The 18183-nt window shown below is 51.1% G+C and overlaps 1 protein-coding gene across 2 annotated transcripts in view; it reads right to left on the reverse strand.

Moving 5' to 3' along the window:
* Positions 1-18183, reverse strand: part of LIMS1 (LIM zinc finger domain containing 1) — a 73597-nt gene that overhangs the window by 39735 nt on the left and 15679 nt on the right. Inside the window, exon 1 of one of the 2 annotated variants that reach the window (XM_064481767.1) lies at positions 13064-13243. The exons of the other annotated variant lie outside the window; for it this stretch is intronic. The gene's annotated coding sequence lies outside the window, so the exon portion shown is untranslated. Of the gene's footprint in view, positions 1-13063; positions 13244-18183 lie in introns of those variants that run through there. 2 annotated transcript variants of the gene reach the window in all.

Raw genomic sequence — 18183 nt, forward strand, 5'->3', positions numbered from 1 at the left:
AGATGTCCCCTAACCCCTCCCCTCCTAGGGCCCCGGAGCAAGCCAGTAGACAAGTTGGACGGTGGCCTTTGATGTCACTGCATCCCTGGGCTCCCTGGAGGCCGCCTGCCTCCCTCCAGGGCACCTGTGATGACCCGGATTCCAAGAGTTCCAGGCGATGGGGGGAAAAGGCAAAGATTCTACTGAAAACAGGTTTTCTCCAGCGTCGCAGCTCTGCCGAGGCCGGGGGGGGGGGGGGCGGGGGCTGGGGCTGTGGGATAAGGTGCCCTGAGGACACGCCCTGCCACAAACAGATCCTGGAACTTATGCCACACACGCAGTGCCTGCTTCTGCCACCGCAGCAAAGCCAGGCGGTGAAGATGGTGATTCCAAACACAAAACAAACCAGTCTCCTGAGACTAATAAAGAAAAGAAAGTGTGCAATTCCATCCTCCCATCTTGACCTTAAGAAATCCCTGTCAAGGCAAAAACCCTAACTCCTGAAGCCAGTATCTGACCGATCTACATCCTAGAGAACCCGCTTGCAGTAACTAAAATGTCTCAACATTGAGGGGAAGCACCTAGGAGCTCAGTGAGACCACCACCACCGCACAGGAAGGAGCCACCCCTAGGGAGATGCAAGAAGCGGACGATTCCGGCTCCAAGGGAGTTGACTATTAGACACGGATGATGTGGTTCCACGTTACTGTCACGCTGTTGTGGTGGCAGAGGGAACAGTCACAGCTGTTGCGTCCCCACTCACAGTCCCATCAGAGGGGGGTTAGCCCTATTTTGCAGCAGCAGAAGCGAGGTGCCCAGCCCCGTCCCTCCGTCCACTGTTCCTCCAGTGCTGTCAACAGAAGGGTAGATGCAACATGTCAAGATCTCTCCGTGGGATGCTGTTTGGTGACACAGAAGACAATCCACTGAAGCTGCGTTCAGTCCACACCAAGAAATCTAAGAACAAGGGTGGAGTGAACTGTGCCACCTGCATAGGAACACACGGCCCCTCCGACACCCGCCCGCGCGCTGCTAGGAACGCGCGTGACAGGAGGGGGGTGCAGGGTGACACACCAGACGGGGAGGCGTCCTCCAAAGGGAAGAGCAGAAGGGAAACGACCGGGGCAGGAAGTGGACTGAGGGACTTTGCCCGCCTGCAGTGCCCCCCTTGGGATGGGAGTGGGGGTGGGTTTCGTACTGTTAAGTACTTCCTATTTTTATGAAAAGGATAAGGACCAGCAGACCTGCTGTCAGAGCAGGTGCAAACTCACCTGCTGAAAGCGCCGTTTCCGCCATCGTGTGGCTCCTCACGGTATTACAAGCACACGGTTCTCAGAATAAATCAAACTGGAAAGGGGCCTCCTTAGTTCTCAGGTGCCGTGTCTTGTGCGCCACGCCCCAGCGAAGGCCGGTGTGCCCACCGCTGGATGAGGAACCAGTGTTGGAGCCCATCTCACCGCTTCTAAATGATGCCTAGTGCGTCAGAAGACATAAAGCACCACGCCCGGCACAGAAGGAAACCCGAACCCCCCTCACACCACCCACATCACGGACCACCCACACCACCCACACCTGGTAGAACGCGGGGAGGCAAGCTCTGAGGTCTGGGTTCAGTCCCCAGCACCTCTATTAAAAAAATTATAAATAAACCTAGCTACCTTTCCCCCCTCAAAAAATAAAATTAAAAAAAAAATAGATTAAAGAATTACACATATGACCTGAAACTGCAGAACCCCTGGAAGAAACACAGGGGAAAAGCAACTTGACATGAGCCTTGGCAGTGACTGTTTTGTATTTGACGCCAAAAGCAAAAATCAAGCAGGACTACATCAAACTGAACAGTTTCTGCACAGCAAATGAAATGACAGAAAATAAATAAAAGGCAACCTATGGATTCGGAGAAGATACCTACAAGTAACATTTATGTAAGGGGTTAATATCCAAGATAAATGAAGAAAAAAATCTGATTAACAAATATGCACATTTGAATGGACATTTTTCCAAAGACATACAGAGGACCAAGAGGTACACAGAAAAATGCTCACCACCACTAGTCATCAGGGAAATGCAAATCAAACTCACGCCTGTAGGAATGGCTATTGTAAAAAAGACAAGAAATAACAAGTGTGGTGAGGACGTGGAGAAAAGGGAGCCCTTGGTCATGGTTGGTGGGAACGTAAGTTGGTGCAGCCACTTTGGAAACAGTATGGAGGTCCCTCAAAACACCAGAACTAGAACTGCCAGCAAGTCCACTTCTGGGTATTTATTCAAAGGAAATGAACTCACTGTCTCAAAGAGACTTCTGTGTCCCCTTGTTCACTGCAACATTATTTAGAATAACCAGGACATGGGAACAACCTAAGTGTTTATTGATGGATGAACAGATAAAGAAAATCCTCCTCCTATTCTCTCTTTCTCTCTCTCTCTCTCTCTCTCTCTCTCTCTCTCTCTCTCTCTCATACACACACACAGGAACGCAACTCAGCCATTAAAAAAAAAAAAGGAAACCTGCCATTTGCAACAAGATAGATGCACCTTTAGGGCATTACACTAAGTGAAATAAATCAGACAGACAAACACTATATGATCTCACACGTGGAATCTAAAAACACTGAGTTCACATAAACAGAGAGGAGGGTGGCTGCCAGGGGCTGAGGAAGGGGGAACAGCATGCTGGTCGGAAGGCACAAACCTCCAGTTATATGATGAGTAAGTTTGGGGGCTGCGATGTACAGCAGCGTGACAACAGTTAACAAGACTGCGTTGTGTACTAGAAAGTTCCTGTGAGAAGAGTTTTATGTTCTCCTTGTAACAACAAAATGATAATAAGCATGGGAGGTAATGATGGGTTAATTAACCATTAATTATCTTGGTAAATACTTTGCAACACAATGTCCATGTCTCAAAATATCACATTGTACGCCTTAAAATTACACCATGTTACACGTCAATTATATTTCAACAAAGCTGGAAAAATAAAAATTTAAAGCTTTCAGGCACAATTACCCTAGTAGGTAAATGAAGACCTGTGAGCATAGACTTCAAACCCAGAAGTAACTACACAGAAAGAATATGGTGAATACAAAGGTGTCTGCAGGACTGCCTCCTAAACAAACTCCCAAACCAGGTATTTTGCTGTCGTGCACCTCCTCCCGCACCGCTAACCGTCCAGCTGCCCCATCTTCAATCTCTCCCGAATATAGCACCAATCCATTTCTCCTTCCTCCCTGCTGGTAAGAAGTCATGTTTCCTTCAATTCTATTAAAGCTGCGGTTAAAGGAAAAACAAAAAACAAAAAACTGACAAACTAAAGGAAAACATGGAGGCTGAAACGATAATCCCCCTGAGTATCTCCACTTGGCGGTCACCTTCGCTATCCTGACTGGCAGGATGGGAATGTCACCCCGCGGGAGGTCCTGTTGAGCAGAAAGTTTCCCTGCCCCTCAAATCACATCTAAGACCCGCTTGGTGAAAATATCTATTTGTAAACTAGTAAATGCGGCCAAAGCAGGTGTTTGCTTCTGTTTATTGTGAACCTGAGAAGCTGGAAGGCTGACCAGTTGGACGGTCCCGAGCCAGCCTCCCTCACGGCAGGTTCTGGGGGGTCATAGGGGACGTGCCTGCAGCGTGGGGCCTACACCTGGTAGTTACGGCCGCTGTACACACAACGTCTATGAAAGGGTTTAGTGTGACCTGTAGACTCGAGGGAGAAGGCTTTGAAAGAGCAGCACTTCTGTTTGCCTTACGGAGAAAAGCGAGAAGGAGACGTGCACAGACGCTGTTCTGGCTGTAGGGTGGACAGACGGCGCCTGTCTCTCAGACAGGCAGACACGCACGCACACTGGCAGCCTGCCCAAAATACTGGACCTGGTCTGTGCTGGTGAACCTGCTGCTCAGGCAATTATCAGAATTCATGATATTTTAACTGCTCCATTCAATATCAGGCTTCAGGGGAAAAGCCTCAGAAATGCGGTCACCATGACAGTCGCGTGCGGTGGGGCTGGGGCAGGAGCCCCCGACGTGATAAGGAAAATGTTGTGTGTGCTTCTGTGCGTCTTTCTGTGACGGTCTATCAGCCTCAGAGTCTCAGTTAAAAGCAGACGAAGACTCACCGCTGGTGGGGACAAGGGCTCCAAGCGCCTCCCCCCGCTTGTCCCCGCCTCGCCCTGCGGCCCCAGTGGGAACACAGGCCAAGACCCTGCAGACCCCCCCCCCCAACCGCCCAGCTTCTTAGAGGGTCTCCCGCCTGGCCCCGCGTCATCACACTCCTAATCCAACCACTCACAGCTGCGGAAACTCCCCCGTCTCCCACCGCTCGGGTGTCGCAGGGACACCTCGGGGCTGACGAGGCAGTGTGATGGGGGCAGCCTGTCCACAAAGAGCCACCTGCAGACCTGCGCTCTGCAGTACAGCGCTGGGGGTGGATTAACAGGCTGACTTTAAGGATCACTTTCGGGCTTAGGAATTCAGTTCAGTAAGATTAACTTTCCCCCCAAACACCGAGCAGAATTACCTAAAGTAAGCGGACTGTGTCTCTGGCCTCTGGGGTCTGTTAACTCTAATTAAAACAAATTATTTTTGGTATCCTGGCTAGAGAGGATATACAGTCACCATCCCTCAAGGGCTGCACGTTGTTAAAACATATTTTATATAAAAAGGGAATGTAAGTTGTATTAAAAATCTCATCCTTGCAGAGAATTGCTGAAATAAACAATTATTTTTAAAGCTACATTTGAGGTGAATGTTGACAACACTGACTAGTAAATCAATTCTCTGCTCTTTCTTTCTACCACAGAGCATCTTTGGCAACTCATTGATGGATGGGAAAACATTCTAACTTACAAAAATACAGACACAGGCAAACTGTGTATGTTTTATTCTATTTCGTTTTGCGGGGATAATCAGGGCTGGTTTATGTACGTACGTATGTATTTAGAGGAGGCACTGGAGACTGAACCCAGGACCTTGTGGAAGCCAAGCACGCGCTCTGCCACTGAGCTATACCTTCCCCTCAACTGTGTATGTTTTTTAAAGCCAACCATTGACCAAACACATGGACAGCAATTTAAGAATTACTTTTTAAGGGAGAACTATATATAATTAATACTCAGCTTGCCTGCCTTTTACATTAGGACCACATACAAAGTTTCGGTCAAAAAATACAGTAACTAAAAACCTATTTATACTCCCATGTCACATGCTGAACAGCTGAAGAGAGGGCCCAGCAGGCAGGCATGCGTGGTCAGAGGGGCCGGAGGGTCACTCGATGGTCTGCTGAAGCCTCCCCGTCCACATGGAGTGACCACCCTGGGCTCTGCCCCCAGGAGGGAGGCCGCCCCAGGCCCCGTTCCAGCTTTTACTGCACCCGCAGCTTCCTCTCTTGTAAATCAAAGACAGCAAGTGCGTGTTTGCTCCACAGTCTTTTAAGAATTAAACGGGAATTAACCAGAAACAGCTTGGGAGAGACACTGGAGGACCACGACAGTGGTGGTCACTGAGCAGGGTGGCCGCAGCATCACGGGGAGGCCAGAGAGCATGGCCTCGGACCTGGGCCACTGCGAGTACAGCCAGGAAGTCACCCCGCTCTCCATCTCTGCTCCAAGGGAATCTTCCCCGCAGGGCCTTCCACCACCCACAGGTGCTGAAGGCTGTCCCCAGGCCAGCCCTCATTTCTTGCTACAGGGAGAAATTTCTTCTGTCTTAAATTAAACCACTGGGCAAAAATATCACCCTTGCTTTACAGAGTTCAAAAATGAGGTGGTTTTTTTTTTTTTCCCAGAAATAGAACAATTCATCCTAAAATTCACAGGAACGTCAAGGAGCCCTCCAAAGCCAACACATTCCTGAAAAAGACAAAGTTGGAGGTCTCACACTTCCTGATTTCAAAACTCAATCTCAAGTTCCAGTAATCTAAACAGTGTGGTGCGGCGTAAAGCAGACACACCGACCAGTGGAACAGACCGAGGGCCGAGGCATTGACCTCACAAACATGGTCAAACGACTTTTGACAAGGGTGCCAAGACCCTTCAGTGGGGAAAGTACAGTCAAATGCTGGGGATATGGAGAGATGGAATACAAAATGGTGCAATCACCATGGAAAACAGTACGGTAGTGTTCAGAAAAATGAAAAAGAGTCACCATATGGCCCAGAAGTTCTACTTCTTGGTATACATCTAGAATAATTGAAAACAGAGGCTCCAACAGAGACTTGTACACCCACGTTCATGGCAGCATTATTCACAACGGCCAGAAGGTGGAAGCAACATAGATGTCCACCTACAAATGAATAAACAAATGCGGTCTATACACGCGACGGAAAACACTCAGCCTTAAAAAAGGAAGGACACTCTGACACCTGCTACAACACGGATGAACCCTGAGGACATTAAGCTCAGTGAAGTCAACCAGACATAGAAAGACAAGTCCTGCGTGATTCCACTTGTGTGAGGACCTAGAGTCGTCAAATCCACAGAAACAAACAGAACGGAGATGGTGTGTGTCACAGTCTGGGGGAGGTGGGGGGAGACACTGATTAACAGAGCTTCAACTTTGCAAGACGGAAAGCAGTCTGGAGATGGTGGCATAGCAATGTGAGTGTCTTAAGGCCACTGGACTATACATTTTAAAAGGTTCAAGATGGTAAATTTTATATGTATTTCACCACAATTAAAAAAAAAGCTTCAGCAACGTAAATGTCCACCGACAGATGACTAGATAAAGAAGCTGTGGTGTATTTATACAATGGAATACTCCTCAGCCATAAAAAATAACAAAATAATGCCATTTGCAGCAACATGGATAGATCTGGAGATCATCATTCTAAGTGAAGTAAGCCAGAAAGAGAAAGAAAAATACCATATGATATTACTCGTAAGTGGAATCTTAAAAAAAAAAAGAAAAAAAAAAGAGGACACTAATGAACTCCTCTACAAAAGAAACAGACTCACAGACATAGTAAACAATCTTATGGTTACCAGGAGGAAAAGGAGGTGGGAAGGGATAAATTTGGGAGTTTGAGATTTGCAAATAAATGTTAACCTTTACATATAAAAATGGATAAAAACAAATTTCTTCTGTACAGCACAGGGAACTATATTCAGCATCTTGTGGTAACCTTTGGTGAGAAACAATATGAAAACGAATGTGTGTATCTATGTATGCAGGACTGGCACACTGTGCTGTGCCCCAGAGGCTGACACATTGTGACTGACTATACTTCAATTTAAGAAAAAAAAAAAAAGAGGCTTCAGGATGCAAAGTGAGGACGTTGGAGGATTATAAATAATTATAATATATTATAGAGGATTTTAATCCTAATTCTCTTCATTTTTCAGACGAAGGAACAGCACTGAAGACCCACAGGTAAGAGAGCCAAGAGCAGGCCCAGGGACACTTATTCCTGGCACACAGCAAACTAGCAAAAAAAATTAGTAAGTATAGGGGGAAAGCCTGAAAGACAGAAGTCAGGTGGCGGGGGAGGGAGAGCTCAGTGGTGGAGCACGCGCCTGGCACGCACAAGGTCCTGGGTTCCATCCCCAGCACCTCCAGTAAATAAATAAACAAACCTAGTTACTGCCCCCCACAAAAGGAAGTGGGACAAAGACCACAAAGCGGCAGAATCACAAGAAGCATGTAGGGAAAGTCCAAGAACATCTACAAACAGTTTCTGCTTGGCTGGGGGACAAGCCTGCACCCCCACTTCTCCTGCTCGGGGTCGAGGTCTGTGAAATCCCCTTATAAGGTCATCTCTCAGTCACTTCCTCAGACGACGCTGCAGCTCCGGCTGAAAAAGTCATCAGGCCTTCGGGAGGAAGGGTTCTCTGGCAACGGCGTCCACACAGACCTCCAAGGCTGTGGTTCCATTCTCCGTGGCCGGTAGGTCTGCCCGGACACACTTCCCCCCACCCCCAAGTGCGGGGCCACATCGGAGTCAAGGCCACAAGGTTTTCCTGTGGTCGCTGCTGCTGGTTTCGATAGAGCTCATCGGACGATACTGCCCCCCACAAAGGGCCCTGGTGGTCCTCCACGTGTGGTGACACCTGCATCCTCCCAATGGGCTTCCCCCGCCGGGCCAAGCTGCTCTCCTCCCAGGGGCTTCCAGGCAGAGTCCCTACCTCTGATTTTTAGGGCGAGTCTCAGTGCCTCCCTCTTGTGTATGCGCTTCAGTTTGGGAGCTAAACCGCTACCTGCAGCAACTTAAGTGTGGCCGGTGTGAACAGACACGCTCTAAATGTGAACGACACGCGGGGTTTCAGAGATTCCCTTCACACCTTCACGTCAACTGCACAACAGCTCATTAGCTTTTAATACGATTACCAGGCATATACAGTTCAGACATGCTAACAGTTTGGCATCTTGAGTTAAATCAAATATCTTATTAAAATTTGTTTCTTTTGATAATAAAAGACCTGCTTCTGTCTTCCCATGGATGCTGAGCTACCCGAGGGCGGGGCTCACAGGACATGTGACCACGTGTGATCGGAGCGCTGTCCTGGGTGACCCCAGGTCCTGCTTCTGGAGCGCGGCGCCCTGTGGACGAGGCCCTGAGCACTCAGGCAGCGACGTGCAACTCGGGCCGGGAGCCTCTGAACCCATCACAGTCGGCGTGCAGCCCGGGGGCAGCTGGACAGCACTCTGGCTTCGCACCTGCGGGCTCGACTCCCGTGGGTGACGTCCCAGCTGCCAAGGACCCAATCCGAGCGGGAGCACCCCGGCGTGTAGAACTCAAAGTGCCTTCTCGGTGAACGTCCCTCCCCTTTCGTTAGGGTTTTGGAAGCCCGGTGGACACGCGCAGTGGCGGACTGGGTCACCTTGGGTTGGTCACAGAAGGTCTGGGCTCCAGTCTCTCCCTCTTCACTGTGACTCCCTCCACGGCTCCAGCCTCCCAGGCAGGGGTGGGGGCTTCTAGCCAAACCCGCCCGCCCCGCCCCTCTGCCGCATCCTGCCACCTCCTCGCCCTGGTCCACGAATTAGCAACTGGCTACAGTTCTCTTCAGAACTCTGGCCGCGCAGATTTTCTCCTTGGGACTGTCATTAGAAAGTCACTGCTTCGGCCCAGATGTGCATGTGGCTTTGCCCCCACTGCGGCTGTTTCCCACGTGCCCCTCAGTCTCTGGCAGGGCAGCGGCGCGGCCTTTACTCACTGCGACGTCTCACCAGACACACAAAGGCCAAAGGCCTCTGCGATGGTCTCAGAAACAGGTGCAGCCAAACTGAGCTGACCAGGCCAGTCAGGGTCACAGGGGACGACATGCAACTTCTCTGCCTAAGCGATCACACCCGACTTGGCAGGCTGGGGTCTATTTCCGGCAGGTGTGCAGGAAACCCACTTTAAGGATTCCTCCCAGCTGCTGCTGACGATGCTGTGCTGGGCTGGCAGCCCTGAAGACTGAATCCCCCCCCCCCCCCCATGATGATGCTATATTCTTATTTTCCACCCAACTTTGCCCAAATACCTGCTGGCATTTATCACATGTGCCGACCATCCTGAAGGCCTGGCTTCAGGAAGCCTGTTGTGTGCTGGTGAGATCCAGCCCCCAGGACCCTCCCACAACCTCCTACAAGGGGGACGGCAACGCCAGGTCCCAGCGGGGGTGTAGCGGGGGGAACCAACTCCCACAAGACTTCCTCCCTGATGTCCCTTTAGAGAAGCTGGGGGATGAGGCAGAGCAGAGGCAGGAGGGGAAGGTCGGAGAGGGGAGAAGACGGAAGAAGGAAGGAGGGGAAGGAAGAGACGTCCTCTGCAGCAGCGGCCGAGCTGCTGGAGCTCTGAAGAGGCTGGCATCTGGAAGTGGAGGGCACACATGGGGTTATCAGATACTACATAGAATGTGGTTCCTTTCAAACCTGAGCTCTGGTAGTTCTGGGTCTTCAAGGAGACCAGCATGGATGACACAGAGCAAAATAAAGATCTAAGTGGAAGAAACAGCTTGGTGGTCCTTCAAAAAGTTAAACACAGAATCACCATGACTCAGCAATTCTACTTCTGGGGTGTGAACGAAAAATACTGCAGCCGTATCAGTAAACAAAGAATGCTGGAGCCATCAAGTCTTCAGTGACTGCAGCCACCCCCACCCCACAGTGACCTCAGGGTGCAGACCAGCCTGCAGCCCTGACAATGGTGCACTCTGAGGGGACGCAGAGTAAGAAAGGACAGGATACTGGTCCTAGGTAGCTAGGTGCTTGTCAAAGGAATGAATTCAGTGAGCCCAGATGGTTGCTCCCTCCCATACATAAAAAAGCGCTAAATTTTTTAACTTGAGACGCATGATTTCTTTAACAGTAATCTTTAATGTTCTGACTACCTGGTCCTCCTATATCTCCTTTATCTCCTGGCTCCTCCCCTACCTCTTCGGAGCAGTCCCTCACAGTGATCTGAGAGGCTGTCATCCCAGCTCAAAGGGGATCAGGTTCTCAGAAATGTCCACTGAATGAAATGTAACTCTCAGCTTTTAGGTGGTGTATTTTATTTCAGTCGACAGGGGACACAGCCCCAAAGAACTGACAACAGGGACTCAGACGGACACTCACATACCCATGTTCACAACAGCCAACAGGCAGAAACAACCCAGTGTCAACGACAGACGATGGATAAACAAGGTGTGGTCCACCCACACAACAGAGTAATATCCGCCCAAAAAGGAAAAGAAGTCCGGACGCGCACCCCGATGGGGACACACCTCGGGGCGCTCGGCGAGGGCGGGCAGACAGAAGCCACAGGCCGCTCGCTCCACTCAGCAAATCCAGGGGCCGGGAGCGGATTAGGGTTGTTGCGGGCGGGGGGCGGGGAACGGGCAGCTAAGGCTTAACGGGTGCCGGGTACCCGCTTGGAGTGACGGAAAGCTCTGTAACGGACAGTGGGGATGGCTGTATAGTATTGTGAATATAGTCAGTGCCACTAAGTTTTATTCTTAACAACAGTTCAAATGGCAAGTTTGGTGTTACATGTATTTAACCGCAGTAAACAACGAGGAGGGGACATTTGTCAAGTGCCTGTATCTCACCAGACACCAAGCTAGAACCCTTTTACACACATTCTCTCAATCACAGATTCAGCCCGACTGCCGCTTACAGACGAGGATCCTGCAACTGAGATGTTAGGAAATTTTGTCAGAACCATACACGTGGCAGAAGTGACATCTGGACCAAGTCTGGCAGCTGTGAAACCCACACCCTCCCAGCTACACCAGAGCGTTTCAAGGATAAACTGGCTCAGTGAATAGACGGGTGAGGAGGCAGATTCTCTGTACAAGCCCCGATCTGTCAAGTTAGTGACGAGAAAGACCAAGTAGCAGCCAAACCCGAAGAACTAAGCGCCCAGACACCTTCCCAAGCTACAAAGAGCTTCCTTCCAGCCTTGTTGTTAAGCCCTAGAAACACTGCTCAGGGCACATCTTATGCTACGTCATCACACCGCTTCTCCCCAAACCCCCCGAGACTTCACACTGCACTCAAGACCAGCAGGCCATGACACTCCCGTCACCCTCATCCCCCAAACACGCACATCCCAGTTCACTGGACACCTTCTGAATTTCCTTCACTCGTTCGACACAAGTCAACGGAGCTCTCAGAGCTCCAGCCCTGGGGACACAGAGGTGAACGGGGAGGCAAGGTTTCCCCGCTCCAGGACCTCGCAGGATGGTGGGAAAGAGTAGGAGCGCCCAGGGCAGGGGGCCCAGGGCAGGGCACAGGTCAAACAAGCCTTGAGAACCAGCTGTCACTCAGGGAGAAGCAGGCAATGGAGGTTCTGAACAGAGGGGCAAACCCGACCTGCAGACCCTCCCGCTCTGTGACCAACCCCACCTTGAAGAGCCCCCTTCCCGCTGCTGCTTGCAGCTGTGAAACACACTCACCCTCCACCACCCGGCTCGGTCACCCACCCCCCGGCGCCATCCCCGAGGTGACAGGGCCCCTCCTCTGGTGACCCTCGCTCGTGACCGCACTCGTGCTGCTCTGCTCGTGCTGGTCTGAGGTCATCATCTGGGTGCATGTTTATCCAGAGTTCTGTTCACTTTCTACCAATAAGCCATGCACAGTGCCTCCTGCTGCAAACCCAGCCACGAACACTCTTTATTAACGAAAGATCAGTGGAAGTGATCAGTGATCACCCTCTTCCTAACTTTCTTTCTTGTCCCCGAAAAAGAGAATTCTCTTCTCCTGGTCACTATAACCCACCTTTCACGATTATGCGCATCTATATACAGATGTGTAACATATACACAAATATTAATACATAAGGGACCCCTCCCCCGTCACCACGGGACTATTCCTCTCAAGGTTACCATGTTCCTGAAGATCAGCTGCAAGACATTTTCATAAACACATTTAAGTCTCCAAGGAAATTCACTATGTAACACAAATCACATGTAAGGCACGGGATCCTTTTGGGTGAATAATCACCTCTTAATAAAGATTTTACAAATGCGAACTTGGTGCATTAAGTTTCCTTTAAAGACAGCCCGCTGGTTTTTAAGCAGTTACCGGGGTTACTGAGTAAGAAAAGGCCCTGCCAGTTAGAATGCTTTTTCCTCACCAGGGCGAGACCAAAGTTGGCTAACCACAGTGCTAAACAGTACACATTTGTTGGTTTGTTTTAAGTCCCAACACAGAACCTGAGCTAAAAACATTCAATGTCTCACGAAGGTGCATTACAGGACAGCCTCTGCAGGACCATCGTCACTACGAACATCTTCTTTGCAAACACAGGGCACGGCCACCTCCCTCACCGGCTCCTGCTATGAAACCAGTATCACACCGAGCTGCCCGGACGGACGCACGCTGGCCGCTGGCCAGGGAGAGAGCACCCGCAGGAAGTCTCGGGAGCACGGTGACCTGGCAGAGGGAGCTGCGGCTGCAACGAGCATGGCCAAAGGCCACATGCCAGCTCTGGCACCGCGCTGGCACGCCCAGACAAGTGTCTCTGAGGTCTGCTTTCCAACACTGGGAGGGCGGGTCCCGAGGGAAACAAATGGGGACTGGCACAGGGCTGGAGCTGGCTGTGTCTGTCCACATGTCCCCTCTCCGCTGTCTTCACCCCCTGCACACACGACCCCACCCCCAGGCAGCCCCCACCCCAGCGCCTCACCTGCCGGCCTCTGCGCTCCGTCCTCCGATACGGGGCAGACAACCTCCCTTGGTCCTTACTTGCTCTCCTGCATCAGGGCTGGAGGCGGGTTCTCATCGCAGTGAATTATCTTGAAAAGCTCCTGTTTCCCACCCGGCACAGAACTTCCTCATCGCAGCCCTGAGCTATATTTAAGCCAATGAGCCCAAGTGGAGGTTTTCCTGCCCTCGGGTGGACCATGTGACACAGCGATAACCCACAGTCCTGAAGCAATGAGACAACACCCCAAATGTCACAACTCACATCCTGCTGGGTTGCTCTCGATACTGCACTCAGTCAGGAACCGTACCCACACACTTACCAAAGCACTGCTGATACGCAGAGAAAACTTAGAAAAATGCACACAACTGGTCAGCACGGAAAGAGGCGAACTTTCATAAAGAGGGAGCCTCCACCTTTTAGGTCTTGACAACATCCACACGCTGGAGCTGATGGAGGTTCTTCCAAGCCTCCTCTGAGAGCGTCTCCACCTCAGTGTCTGGCATTGGTCTCATTCACCCCCAGGGCGGTGCGGCTGACTCAGAGGCAGGCAGAGGCCCCTGGGCTGAAGCATGGAGACAGCCCCTCCTGTCCCAGAGTCCCCCCGCCACCGGCTGAGTCACCCCCGGGGATGCCTCCCACCAAGTTCCACCAAAAAGGAATACAGGGTCTTTGGTGGAGACGCAGGAAGGACTTGGGAGCAGTGGGGGGACTCACTTCCTCCCTGAGTACAAGGGCTTCCCCGCCCAGATTCACTGGGAACACACAGAGTCCCTAACAGACTGTGATAGCAGTCACTCTTCGGAGGATGACGGATCTCTGGGTTCAGGACCTCAGACTAAATCTGTAGAAACAAGAAGACAACCCATCACCCCTGCTCGTCTCCCCAGCACCAGAGCCTGGGTGTCTGGCGCCCGGACAGCAGAACTGGGCGTCGGAGTCCAGGAAGGAGACTCGTGTCCGGGGGGTGGAAGAGCTCGTCTGAGACAAGCGAGGGCAGAGCAAGGTCTGCGACGCAGAGTCAGCCCCGTCGCACGGAGACCAGCCTTCAGGCTGGGTGCAATGCAGTCAAGTTCCAGCCAGAGCGTCCCTCTGCTCTGATTTATTTGCTCTCTTTTAGGGGAGAAGGGGGGACATGCAGAGCCAGTTTTCGGGGAGAAGCAGCCCTTCCACTCCCACCCATTCCCGCCGCAGATACAAACCCTGGAAAGTGGCCACGCTGACTTGGCAGAGGCACACCAGGGAGACCCTCACTGCACCACTGCTGTGCATAAGGCCCCTCAGCGGCAGGCAGAGCCTCCGGTCTCCCCTCACCAACACCCCTGCGCAGCAGGCGAGGGGAGCGCCAGCTCTTCCCTGACCTCCAACCCTCTCCAGCCCCGCCCCGCCTGGCCCCGCAGGCCTTCTCACTCACCGCGGTGCAACAGCGCCCTTTCCTGAGCTCCCTGGGGAGCTACATGCCCACTGCCCCGCACACAGTGGCCGGCCCCGCATACAGTGGCCGGCCCCGCACACAGTGGCCGTCTGGGCGAGTTCAACTGAACAGAACCTGGAGGAGGGGCTGTCACCTTCACCTCACAGATCAGGAAGGTGATGCGGGGAGGGGTGTGTTCACACGACTTTAAGGCCCCTCGAGAAGAAGTGTAAGAAGACACAGGAGCTAAATGAAGGCCGCGTCCTTAAAGGCAGGACGCCTCTCGGAGCAAGGAGGGCCTGTCACCCCACACAGCCCACAGCCATGGAGGGAGGGTCTGGAGGGTCAGTCCCTCCCGCAGACCAAGCTTCAGCCCTGGGTCCCCTGCAGCCCTGGCCCGGGTCCTGGTACAGACCGGCCTTTGCCATCTCTTCAAGGCCACGCTTCGGTTTCCTTCACAGCCTAACAGAGAGGAATCAGCTCAAACACTTTTGGCGGAGAACTCCCAGAATGGACACGGGTCCACTCCATAACACGTCCCATGTCCTTGCGTCTCTTCCTCTCTGGCCTTTTAAAAATTTGGGGTAATTTCAGCCAGTTTGGTTCACCCAATCTATCCAGTGCTACCGAGTCTCCATCTTTAAATATTTTTCTTACGTCCTTATCATGAAAGTCATTTACACTCCAACAAGCTCATCACCATCTCCCCTGCGCTCACACTTTCCCTGGGGTCTCTGCCCTACTGCACTTGAGAAAACATCCATTTAGTTTACCAATCATCTCTCATTTAAAAATGAAAAACAAAACCCTTTTCAATATATCCTAATCATTGCCTTAAAGGCTTTGAGCTTCTAAATAGGATAAAAAAGAAATTAATAACACTTATAAGAGTAAAGATTAAAGTTAAAAACCCAAGCAAATTTGCACTAAATTCGATTTACAAATTTCAGGGCATTCCTAGAACACTCAAGTGCTTATTAAAACTGTGTAAAAGTACTCTGTGAGTACTGTAAAAAAAGGTACTCTAAAATAGAAGTAGGTGCTATCATCAGAGAATTACAAGAACTTTTTTCCTTTTCCTTTTTTTTTAAACCTGCACCACAGTCCTGTGGATGTGACCCAGGATGACCCGGGGCTGAAGCTCTGTGACAAACTCTGTGACACCCAGCATCCGAGGTCCTGCCCGTCAAGTATGGTCCCACCCAGCATATGTGGTCTCATCCAGCACCTCTGGTCCCACCCAGAATCCCTGGTCCCACTCAGCATCCCTGGTCCCACCCAGCATCCCTGGTCCCACTCAGCATCCCTGGTCCCACCCAGCATCCCTGGTCCCAACCCAGCATCCCTGGTCCCACCCAGCATCCCTGGTCTCATCCAGCACCCCCGGTCCCATTCAGCACCCCAGCCCTAGCCAACTCCATATCTATGCGCTCAAAACCATCCAGGTAACAAAAAATGCCCACAAGTTCCCAGTGGCTCCTTGGAGAACAGTTCTAGCCCCACTAAAAACTACTGACCCAGAGAATTTCTGAAGCCGTCGAGCTACCTAACAGCAGAAGCGCTGATTAACTGTCTTGACAGATCCACCTGTCAGGGTCTGATGACCCACGTAACAACAGACAACACAAAACTATTAAAATGAAAACAGTGTAACTAAAAAAATTTCAATTATAACTTTAACTTTTTGATCAAAGAAGTCCCCAACTTGCAAATATTTTCAAACTCAGACAAAACTGTGTCAAGAAAATGGCATCATAAAATAGGGAGCCTCTTCTCACCGCAGTTAGAACCCAGGAAAGAGCAGAGCTTGGCCGTAGATGCTCATAGCCGTGGGGATCTCTCTGAGCTGAGCAGGGTCCACTCAGACCCAACACAGTCAAGACCTGACAACACCACCGAGTGATACTGCTGACATTTGAAAACTATTTCAAAATAAAAGTGCTTGTGTTTAAAGGGAGATGAAACAGAATTGGGTATATGTGTTGGAAATAAGTTCGTACAAAGCCAAGTACAACAGTTGTGCTTTTAAATATAACTAGGAAATCAGGGCAGGGGACCCGAAATCCCGGGACCGGTCTGAATGTCAGCTCCGCTCCTTTCTCACCTGCTCCAAGAGCCGAGCAGCGGAGCAGCGTCTCCTGAGGTCCGTCTGTGCATCCAGAAGAGAGGACGATGAGGATGAAGGCCGCCTCCAGCATTGTGGGACATGAGTGAGATGGCACAGGGGGACGCCCACTTTACTTTTAAAATGTTTATTATTATTATTACTATTACTTATTTAATAGAGGTGCCAGGGATTGAGCCCAAGACCTCATGCATGCTAAGCACATGCTCTACTGCTAAGCTATCCTCCCCTACCCCCGAGACATCCTTTTTAGTCCTGAGACACAACACAGTGCTGTCACTGTCACTCCGGGTCTCCATGGGGACAGGGAGCAAACGCAGCTTCCCCAGCAAGGAGACCTCTGCACACATGGACTGAGGATGCTGTGGCCGGGGCCTCCGGCTGCAGGGACTGTCCCAGGAGCATTGCTGCCGGAAGCCAGGCTCCAGACGCAGGAAAGGCGGGCAGTGGCCACGTGGGGCTGCGGCTGGACCCTCCTGGTCCTCAGGGATTCATGACCCCAAGCAGGACGCTGACAGTGAGACAGAGAATGCTCCAAGACTGTAACCCTGACCAAACCACCTTTGTTCCCAATGAAAGTAGGCTGGCCCGCCCTCTGAGTCTCTGCCGTCCAGGATCCCGGGATCCGGAATCTCTCCGGTCATCAAAGCCTCTATTGTCACGAGCCTGCTCCACCTGGCCAAACTCCAGCCGCTGTCCTCACAGCCCCGAGCTCATATGACAGCAATGTGGCCATTTCCTCTGGTCCTGGAGCAAGATCTCGAAGAGAACCAAGAGTTAAAAGTGCTCTGTTACAGGGCAGTGAGCCCCGGGGGCGGGCACTCTCCGTGCGGCAGGAGGACCCGGGAAGGGAGGCAGGAAGTCCCGGGCCTGAGAGGCTGTGTCTGCGGGAGCCCAGGCTCCGGGACAAGCTGGTGGGAGGACGCGGCTCACACGGACTGGACCTCTCATTACGCTTCCTGTTGACCAGCTTGACTTTGCCAGCAGTGATTTCTGATGCTCTGGGACTGTCTCCAGGGCCCACCCTGATTAAACTTGGTTCACTTCTCAGTTAATATGGCCATGACACAGAAGTCTCAGAGAAATAATCTTAATTTTCCCTGGATCTATCGCTATGCCTTGTGAGCGGGAATTAATTTTTAAGACCATGCATCGTGGACAGGTTTCCTGAGATAAGCACTGAGACTTCTCTGGTGTTCACTGCTAAGGAGCAGAAGTATAGGCTGACCCTGCAGACAGTGGGCTCGGGTCCAGACACCCCAAGAAAGCAAGTATTGCAACAAAGCGAGTCACATGAACTTTCTGGTTTCCAAGTGCACGTAAAAGTTATGTTTACACTGCACTGAAGGGTGTAACAGTATTATGTCTAAAAAGATAATTTAACTTAATTAAAAGATACTTTATTGCCAAAAAAATGCTAAACATCAACTGGGCTTTTAGCGAGTCGTAATATTTTTACAACAGTAACATCAAAGATCACGGACCACAGATCACCACAGCAAACAGAATTTGTTTGAAAGTTCTGAAACGTGGCGAGAATTATCAAAATGTGATGCAGAGACA

Source organism: Camelus dromedarius, chromosome 33 (genome assembly GCF_036321535.1).
Source record: "Camelus dromedarius isolate mCamDro1 chromosome 33, mCamDro1.pat, whole genome shotgun sequence".
NCBI classification, from domain to species: Eukaryota; Metazoa; Chordata; class Mammalia; order Artiodactyla; family Camelidae; genus Camelus; species Camelus dromedarius.